Here is a 10,165-nt window from a genome sequence, read left to right on the forward strand (position 1 = left end):
TTAACAGCTGTTGGGAACTTCAACGTCCTTGTTCTCCCTTCTTATGGTCTTTGTACTGGACCTGGAGACTCCAATAGAGAGCATTCCATGTCAAGAAGGAGGGCAAGTGGGCACCCTACCAAATGACAGGGCAGGAGCTACATGGAGCAGGGGCTTTTCACTGGTGGTGCCCATTGTATGCCTCGCTCTTCCCAGACCTCCTCTCTTTTAGCCTGTATTTTGGAGTTTGTCTCAGGGTTTGCGGGGGGGGTGGGGAGAGGTGTCAAAACGAATTTCCAATAAGTGCCCCCCTTTATTTCCCTAACAAGTCCTTGAATCTGTACTCTGAATGGTGACACCAGGGACCTAGAAGGTGCAGGACCTGTCAGTCCAATCTCTGCACAGTCTCATGAGGGCAACTGGAGCAATTGGGCCAAATTGGGCCCCATGGACCGCTCCTAAGTGGGCCCCTGCACCAGGACAATATAGACGGATTTTATTTATATCTATAAGATTTTGCAGACTTGGGCTGTGAACTGGGGCCCTCAAAAAAGTTATAATAATCAAGTTGCGCCCCACTGCTTCAAATTGGGCCCCACTGGCTGGACCTGAGTCTCAAAGTTGCTGGGCCCGAGTTGCCCTGCCCTCGCATGAAGTCTTGGATTTGCAATTTTGGGAGAGGGGAGACTCCCTGCTGGGGAGCGGGTGGGCTGGCGAGGCCCCCTAAATTTAGAGGCCCTAGGATTCAGCCTACTTAGCCTATACATAAATCCGGCACTGGTTCAAGGCGGTGGCCGCCCCTCTGCCACCGCCATCATTGCAGCATCAACGTCCCGAGCGTCTACTGTAGTATTTATTTATTTGGGCATGCCCCCCGGCCAACCAGATTGGTCGACCCAAGTTGTGACACAGCCGGGGACTCCCTAATGGCATGGGGCTAGCCACGCCCCCCTGCACAGAGGGGAGAGCTCGTGACAAACTGGTGAAAAGGAAATGGCTTTGGTGGGCAGGCTCTTGGGGGCCTCAAGTGATTGTTTTTTCAAAATTCCCTGGGGGGCCATTTGAAACCAGCCCAGGGGCCGCAAGTGGCCCCCAGGCTGGACTTTGGACATGCCTGGTCTATTCCAAACAATCAATTTCCCCTCCTTTTCGTATCACCTCAAACATAGTTATACTGCTGAGTTTACATTAATCCTGCTAGTGTTTTCACTTGCTTACAATTATTTTCCAGGTACTCCACAGATATATTCCATTCCTCTTTATAAACTGAAGCACCACTTTAGCTAATGGGGCCTCCTGCTGCTGCCACGCCGCCAGAGCACGATTTTTGTTCTCATCCTGAAGCAAAGTTCTTAACCTGAGGGACTATTTCTGGGTTAGCGGAGTCTGTAACCTGAAGCATATGTAATCTAGGTAACACTGCATACTTTTCTGGCCCCTGGGAGCCTAAAAAGAATGCCTCTGTTTTTTGAGGGTAATGTTCTTTTAAATAGTCCCCTCCCCCTTTCCTTATAGATCATTTCTCCACTGATTATTTTCTACTGTTGGGTCCATTGAACGTGCATAATAGGTATGATTTTATACTGGATAGCACCTCTCAGAGTGCCACAGTGTTGGACTTCCTTCATCCTGGTTGAAATTTTGAGCCATTTCCCCAGTTTATAATTCTTTATCGCTATTGGAATGTGCCTTCCCGCTACTGATAGATTATGAGTCTTACTGGAATTTTTTTTTTATTCAAATTAGGCAATTAGGTACACTTTGCCCAATGAGAAATCATGCCAAAGTCCTAACTACTTTGGCAAGAAACTCCCCTTTGATATCTGACTGGAGATGTTAACTGTATCCTGCAATATCCTTCACCCTGAAATTCTAACAGGATTGGACCCAATGGCTAGCCAATGGGAACAAGAGAAATGTTAGGCACATTTCCTCAGAAGCAAATCTGACTGTGCTCAATGGATCTTACTCCCAGCGTGCATCAGTTTGCAGCTGAAGCGAGGGCCACACACGGCACAGAAGAAAAATGCTAAGCCAGATTGCGGAATAAAAACAATTTAGTAAGAGGTAAAGGACCCCCTAGGGACGCAGGTGGCGCTGTGGGTTAAAGCCTCAGCGCCTAGGACTTGCCGATTGAAAGGTCGGCGGTTCGAATCCCTGCGGCGGGGTGCGCTCCCGCTGCTCGGTTCCAGCGCCTGCCAACCTAGCAGTTCGAAAGCACCTCCGGGTGCAAGTAGATAAATAGGGACCGCTTACCAGCGGGAAGGTAAACGGCGTTTCCGTGTGCAGCTCTGGCTCGCCAGAGCAGCGATGTCACGCTGGCCACGTGACCCGGAAGTGTCTCCGAACAGCGCTGGCCCCTGGCCTCTTGAGTGAGATGGGCACACAACCCCAGAGTCTGTCAAGACTGGCCCGTATGGGCAGGGGTACCTTTACCTTTACCTTTTTTAAAGGACCCCCCTGATGGTTAGGTCCAGTCATGGACGACTCTGGGGTTGCGGCGCTCATCTCGCTCTATGGCCCAAGAGAGCTGTCGTTTGTCCACAGACAGTTTCTGGGTCATGTGGCCAGCATGACTAAACCGCTTCTGGCGAACCAGAGCAGCGCACGGAAACACCGTTTACCTTCCCGCCACAGCAGTACCTATTTATCTACTTGCACTTTGACGTGCTTTCAAACTGCTAGGCTGGCAGGAGCAGGGACTGAGCAACGGGAGCTCACCCCGTCGCAGGGATTCTAATCGCCGACATTCTGATCGGCAAGCCCTAGGCTCTGTGGTTAAGACCACAGCGCCACTCACGTCCCTAAAAAAACAATTTATTGGGATGGAAATTCTTGCTTTCAACATTACCCAGAATCAGCACTTTTTTTCAAGGAAAATAGGTGCTGGAACTCACCAGGAAGTTGTTACAAAAAATCACTAGGTGACTCGGGGCAGACCTGAACAAATGCCAGTTTGACACAGCCACCTTCAGCACCCGCAGAGGTGCTAAAAACCAGAGCGAGCTGTCTCTTTAGCTGGTTTGGGGGGGTCACCCCCAGTTCTGGTGCAGGTCAAATAAATGTACCTGCACCTCCCTCGTTTTCTTAGGTTTGGGCAGATGGCTAGAGTAGCTTGAAGGGACCCTTGCTCAAATGCTTGCATTTAAAGCCCAGGAACCAGGGTGATAAAATTTAACAAGGACTCAGAGGCAGAGGAATGTGCGTGGGCATCTGGGGCAGCATACCCAAGGGTGGGGCGAGCCGCCCATAGTGGCGGGGCAAGGGTGGGGCCTCCAGAGTCTGCCTGCCTCCTCCCACTCAGTTGCCCTACAGCTGGGGGGAGGCAGCGAGCAGACCCTTTGGGCAGTGTGGAGCGTGCGCGTGCCCAAGCCACTGTGTCTTTCCCAGGAGAGATGCGTGGCTCGGGCGTGCTGCAGGCCCCGCGATGAGTGCCACCCAGCATTTTGTCACCCCCCTCAGTGGTGACACCTGGGGCAGCCCGCACCCACCACACCCCCCTTGCTCTGCCCCTGAGAAGACTGCGGAAAAATGGTAATTTACTTGAGAGAACACTGTAAACAGTTAAAAACATTAGCAGGATTGAAAGAATACTTGCAATGTGAAAAGAACTACAGTGGTACCTCGGGTTATAGATGCTTCAGGTTACAGACGCTTCAAGTTACAGACGCCACTTATCCAGAAATAGTACCTCGGGTTAAGAACTTTGCTTCAGGATGAGAACAGAAATAGTGCTCTGGCCGCGCGGCGGCAGCAGGAGGCCCCATTAGCTAAAGTGGTACCTCAGGTTAAGAACGGACCCCCGGAACAAATTAAGTTCTTAACCTGAGGTACCACTGTATGGATATGAATGGAATTTAATGGACAAATAGGGGACAATATGATATGCAGTGGAAAACGGTTATTCGCGGACTCCACAGAGGGGAGGAAGGAAGTCCGAGAATTCGGAGAATTCTACATTTTTATTTTATTTTATGTGTGAATGTAAAATTAAACTGTAAAACCAATAAAAAAAATTATTGAAAAAGGAAAATTTAAAGCCCATCGCCGCTGCACAGGAGATAGATTGAAGAAAAGAAAATACGAATTGGCCCCTCCCCGTAGCTTGACCAAATGCTGCAAGGAGCTAGGTGGAGTCATCGATTTTAAGAAAAGTGTAAAAAGGTGAAAGAAAAGTGTAGACTTGCCCATGCTGGCCAGCTTTCATATTGACTTGAAATGTTAGTTTTGGGCTTCTTGGAGTTGCATAAAGACAAGAAGCGGGCAGGGGAGTGCTGGCCCACAATGGCGCCCACCTGAGAGGTGCCGGAACTGTGTTCCAGCACGTTCCAGCTGGGGGGAAAAGCATTGCCCACTATTCTCAGCGCTAGGTTCCTCTTCTACGGAAACTGCACGCCAGTTTTGCTAGACTAAATGTATGTTTGTGTGTTGGAGGGGAGTAGAGGAGCTCTTTTATAACTGCCCAGTAACAGAACCTGTTTTGTGTTGTTATTATTAAAACAAAACAAAACAAGACACAACCAGCGTACAGCAGGTTATAGATGGTTCATGATCTCATTCATCCTGCTAGCAACCTTATGAGGTCAACGGTGGCAACCCTCCCCACACATGCCAGATGGAGAAACTGAGGCTGGAAACATGGAACTGTTACATCCAAGAAGACCATGATCAGTTTACGCCAAAGACCAGAGCTTTACCTATGTTTCCGAGCACAATTCAAAATGTTGGTGCTGACCTTTAAAGCCCTAAACGGCCTCAGTCCAGTATACCCGAAGGAGCGTCTCCACCCCCATCGTTCAGCCCGGACACTGAGATCCAGCTCTGAGGGCCTTCTGGCGGTTCCCTCACTGCGAGAAGCCAAGTTACAGGGAACCAGGCAGAGGGCCTTCTTGGTAGTGGCACCCGCCCTGTGGAACGCCCTCCCACCAGATGTCAAAGAGAAAAATAACTATCAGACTTTTGGAAGACATCTGAAGGCAGCCCTATTTAGGGAAGCTTTTAATGTTTAATAGACTATTGTCTTTTAATATTCTGTTGGAAGCTGCCCAGAGTGGCTGGGGAAGCCCAGCCAGATGGGCGGGGTATAAATAAATTATTATTATTATTATTATTATTATTATTATTATTATTATTATTATTAATACAGTGGCACCTCAGGTTAAAAACTTAATTCGTTCTGGAGGTCCGTTCTTAACCTGAAACTGTTCTTAACCTGAGGTACCACTTTAGCTAATGGGGCCTCCCACTGCCACCATGCCGCCAGAGCACAATTTCTGTTCTCATCCTGAAGCAAATTTCTTAACCTGAGGTACTATTTCTGGGTTAGCAGAGTCTGTAACCTAAGCATCTGTAACCTGAGGTACCACTGTGTTGTTGTTGTTGTTGTTGTTGTTATACCTGGGCTTACCTGAAAAAAAGTTTCACCTTGTATATGGCAGTGGCACAGTATGGATGACATGATGATGCACTCATCTAAATGACTGAGTTCTGTGCAAAAGTTAGGGCTCTTATTCCTTCACACGCAGTTCCTTATAGGCCCTGACAGTCAACTGATAGTTGCTGTTTGACACAGGTCTTTGTAGGTGCAGCTGATCATATATGGTGTCGGCTGTAGGAAGGTGAGAGGGACTTGGCCAAAAGCAGTTTCATGGGCCAACTGGGGAGTCCTGGTGGATCTAAATAGCCCTGAGGGCCAGGGGTTCTTCACCCTTGCTAATGCGTTGGCTGACTTTTGGAATTCATGGCTCCCCTGGCCACACAGACAAAGGGTGTTTCCTTCACTCAGGAGTCCAGCTGAGAAGTGGCAAAAGGTATCCCAGGTACCTGAAAATGATTTACAGGTGGTACATGACCCCAGTCAAGCTTGCAAAAATTTATCATTTGCCCGATAATAAATGCTGGAAATGTAAAGAAAATGAAGGCACATTCTTTCACCTTTGGTGGACGTTCCCAAGGATTAAGGCTTTCTGGGAAATGATATCTAATGAAATGAAAAAGGTATTTAAATATACCTTCCCGAAGAAACCAGTGGCCTTTCTCCTGGGCATGGTCGGCCAATTGGTGTCAAAGAAGGATAGAACTTTCTTTATGTATGCTACAACAGCAGCAAGAATATTCATTGCAAAGTACTGGAAGACACAGGATCTACCCACTCTGGAAGAATGGCAGACGAAGGTGATGGACTATATGGGACTGGCAGAAATAACCGGCAGAATCCAAGACCAGGGAGAAGAGTCGGTGGAAGAAGACTGGAAGAAATTTAAAGACTATTTACAGAAATATTGTAAAATTAATGAATGCTAGAATGATGTCGGATAGAAATTAAGCGGTTTCCAGCTGTAATGTTTCAAGAGATGGAAAAAAAGGTTTTAGCAGCAGGTTAAAATTTATTGATAAGGATTTGCTGAACTAACAATCTGAATTGGAATACAAAAAAGGGAGGTATGAGGAGGTCTGGGAAATAAGTTAATGGAAAATAAGTTCTGAAAATTTTGTGTGTTTTTAATTATTTTTATTTTTGTATTTTGGGGGTTTTTTGTTTTTGATTTTTATTGTATTAATATTGAAAACCTTAATAAATATCTTATATAAAAAAAAGAGAGAGTATCCCAGCAATCTTAAAAAAACAAAAACAACAACAAAAAAAGGTATCCAGGTACCAACCTGGACTTGTTTTTCTCTTCCTCATTGGCAAGCAAAGTTCTAGCTTCTTTTCATTTCCCACCTCACCCACACGTGACTCGCACCTGAGCTAAATTGCCAGCTAATATCTCCTTCCAGGAAGTCCAAGGTCCTCACGCCGATCTGCCTCCCCTTCAGAATCCAGACCGCAGCCCTTGCTAGCGGTTGAATCCGAACCAGACTTCTGAATTATCACAGAGACTTTTGAAGCTCACCAATGGGGAAAGTTCTGCCCCTTCTCCTCTTCTTCATCTTCCACCGCTCCACTTTCAGCTCTGAAGCAGGTGAGTGATGCTAAGGCCCCCAGGAAGTCTTCAAACAGATGGCGGGGGCCGGAATGGCAGATATGCCTGCTTCTGTCTCTCTTTCAGAAAATAGATTGCTGGGATGGCGCAGGGGGCTTCCAAGATGGATGTCCACTGAGGCCTCATCCAGGCTTTCTTTTGTACCGTGTTTCTAGGCACTGGTCTGGGCTTTAAAGCTCCATGTCTGAGCAGTGTGTGTGTGTTTTTCTTTTTTTGGGGGGGGAGGTCCTGGTGCTTTCCCTGGGAAAACCCACAATTTACTGCTGGATCAGAGCAAACAGCAATTGGGCTTTCTGTGAATTGTTGTCTGCTCTGATTCAGTGGTAAAAAACATCAGTTTGCTAGGGGAAAGTGCCAGGACAAAAAACCCCCAAATGTTCAAACCATAGCTGTCAACATTTCCCTTTTTTAAAGGGAAATTCCCTTATTCCGAATAGGATTCCTCACAAGAAAAGGGAAAAGTTGAGAGCTATGGTTCAAACACAGAGCTTTAAAGTGCAAAAAGTGCAGTGCAAAAGGAGGTTTGCGTGAGCCCATAGTTGTTCAGAAAGCCAGACTGTCATCTTCAACTCCAGCCCTGTCAGAATGTTTGGGCTCTGCCCATTTTAGCCTGTCCCAGAATATGTGAGGCACATACCCTCCAACATTTCTGTGATGAAATTAAAGGTAAAGGTAAAGGGACCCCTGACCGTTAAGTCCAGTCGCGGATGACTCTGGGGTTGCGGCGCTCATCTTGCTTTACTGGCCAAGGGAGCCGACTTTTATCCGCAAACAGTTTTTCTGGGTCATGTGGCCAGCATTACTAAGCCGCTTCTGGTGAATCAGAGCAGCACGGAAATGCCATTTACCTTCCCGCCAGAGCGGTACCTATTTATCTACTTGCACTTTGACGTGCTTTCGAACTGCTAGGTTGGCAGGAGCAGGGACCGAGCAACGGGAGTTGACCCCGTCGCGGGGATTCGAACCGTTGACCTTCTGATCGGCAAGCCCTAGGCTCTGTGGTTCAGACCACAGCACCACCCGCCTCCTATTAGGGATGTCCTATTCCTTTAATTGTTTGTTTGTTTGTTTATACATACCCCACCCATCTGACTGGGTTGCCCCAGCCATTCTGGGTGGCTTACAACATATATAAAAACTTAATAAAACATTAGACTTTTAAAAAAATCCCTATAGGGCTGTCTTCAGATGTCTTCTAAAGATTGGTTAGTTACTTATCTCCTTGACTTGGGGGGTTGCATGACTCCATAACCTCCAACATTTCTCCGACGAAAACAGGGACATCCTATGGAAAAGTGGGACATTCCGGGATCAAATCAGAAACCAGGACAGCTTCTGTAAATCTGGGACTGTCCCAGGAAAATAGGAATATTTGGAGGGTCTGGAGGCAATCAGAAAGAAATATGTGCCTTGGGCCATGTGTGCAGATCGTCTTTATTTCACCACTGAGTCAACAATCTGCCAAAAATCTGGGAGGGGGGAGGAGATGTTATTCCTGAGGCAGGATGGCTGGTTCTTAGAGCCTTTTTTTGCTAGTGGTACCTCATCCATGGAAATTGCTCCTCCTATCATCTTGCCTGTTGCCTGATGGTCTTTAAAGGTAAAGGGACCCCTGACCGTTAGGTCCAGTCATGGATGACTCTGGGGTTGCGGAGCTCATCTCGCTTTATTGGCTGAGGGAGCCAGAGTACAGCTTCCAGGTCATGTGGCCAGCATGACTAAGCCGCTTCTGGCGAAACCAGAGCAGTGCACGGAAACGCCGTTTACCTTCCCACCAGAGTGGTACCTATTTATCTACTTGCACTTTGACATGCTTCCAAACTGCTAGGTTGGCAGAAGCCTGATGGTCTTTAGACCCTAGTCAAAAACAGTTTGGTCTCCCATGGACTTCCAGCAGTTTCTGAAATCACTTCTGGGTTATTCTTGAGCTGTTTTTCCTGTTGCTGGCAAATGCTCCCATTTTTTCCCTGGTTCGCTGTTATTGTTGCTGCACTGTTAGCTGTTTTAAAATATATGTTGTAAGCCACCATGAAAATGTTTTATTGGAAGGCAGAGTGCAAATATTTTAAATAGTCAAAACAAAACAAAAAGGTGGATTTTAAGACTGAGCAGCCCCATTGGTTTTTAGACTAAAGAGGATAGAGTTGGATGATAGTTGACTGAAGTCAACAGTGTTTTGAAAATGGTTCTCAGAAGGAGGGAGCCATTTGTGACCCTTCCTTCCTCTTTGGGTGATACAGAAGGTGAATCTTGAGGAGCTGACATTTTTTAAATAAATAAATTTGTATACCACCCTATACCCATAGATCTCAAGGCGGTTCATAACATAAAATCTCTCTAGGTCTCCTGCCCCTCTCAATTTATTTTACAAATTAAGGTCTACCCCTCTTTTTTGTGAGGGGGAGAAGACTAGTTGGTTGGCAGAGGAGAGTTTTTCCTGTTTTTTTGTCCATGTTTAAATTGCTTTGCGGGCAAAGGTGTTTTGCAACACGGTGAAGAGGGGGCAGTTTCTGACTAAGAATAATAATAACATTTTATTTATATCCCACCCTCCCCAGCCAAAGCTGGGCTCAGGACGGCTAACAACAGACTACCACCAGTTTTGCTTCTATGTAGTGGATATTTTGTGGTACCCAGGAAACTTTTTAAAATCTCCAAATCTGCAGTGGGCCCCACAAAGGTTGTGGACCTCCAATCTGAGTATTTTAGTTGTATGGATTGGAGAGGTCAGAGGGGATTCTCTGATGGTCAGTCTCATAGGATGGTCTCACTGGACTTCACATCCTCTAGAAAACGAAGAACGTTCACACCCTTCAGGGAATATCACAGATTTTTGATACAATCTGTTGGGTCCCTGATGGTCTTCTGTCATTCTTATAGAACTCTCTGGTTTCACTGTTGAATACTCTATAGTTCAAAATGTATTGGGATTTAAGGGACCTGTTATTCCTTTTACAAGATATAAACCTGCTCCCTCAAATACTTCAGAAATAGAAACAGATTTCAGGCCTCAAAAAGAACCACTGAATTTAAGAAATCCAGACTAGCTCATAAAAGGTAAGGAGCAAAAGTGACATTGCTAGTATTGACTTTGCTGTTTTGACAGGTGGATTCCGAGATGAAGTCAGAGACAAAATTCAGACTCAGGATCTTGAAAAATGGGAAACGCGGTTGATGGGAAAAGAGGAAGATAGAAATGT

Source organism: Podarcis gaigeae (assembly GCF_964106915.1).
Source record: "Podarcis gaigeae genome assembly, chromosome: 13".
Classification (NCBI taxonomy): Eukaryota; Metazoa; Chordata; class Lepidosauria; order Squamata; family Lacertidae; genus Podarcis; species Podarcis gaigeae.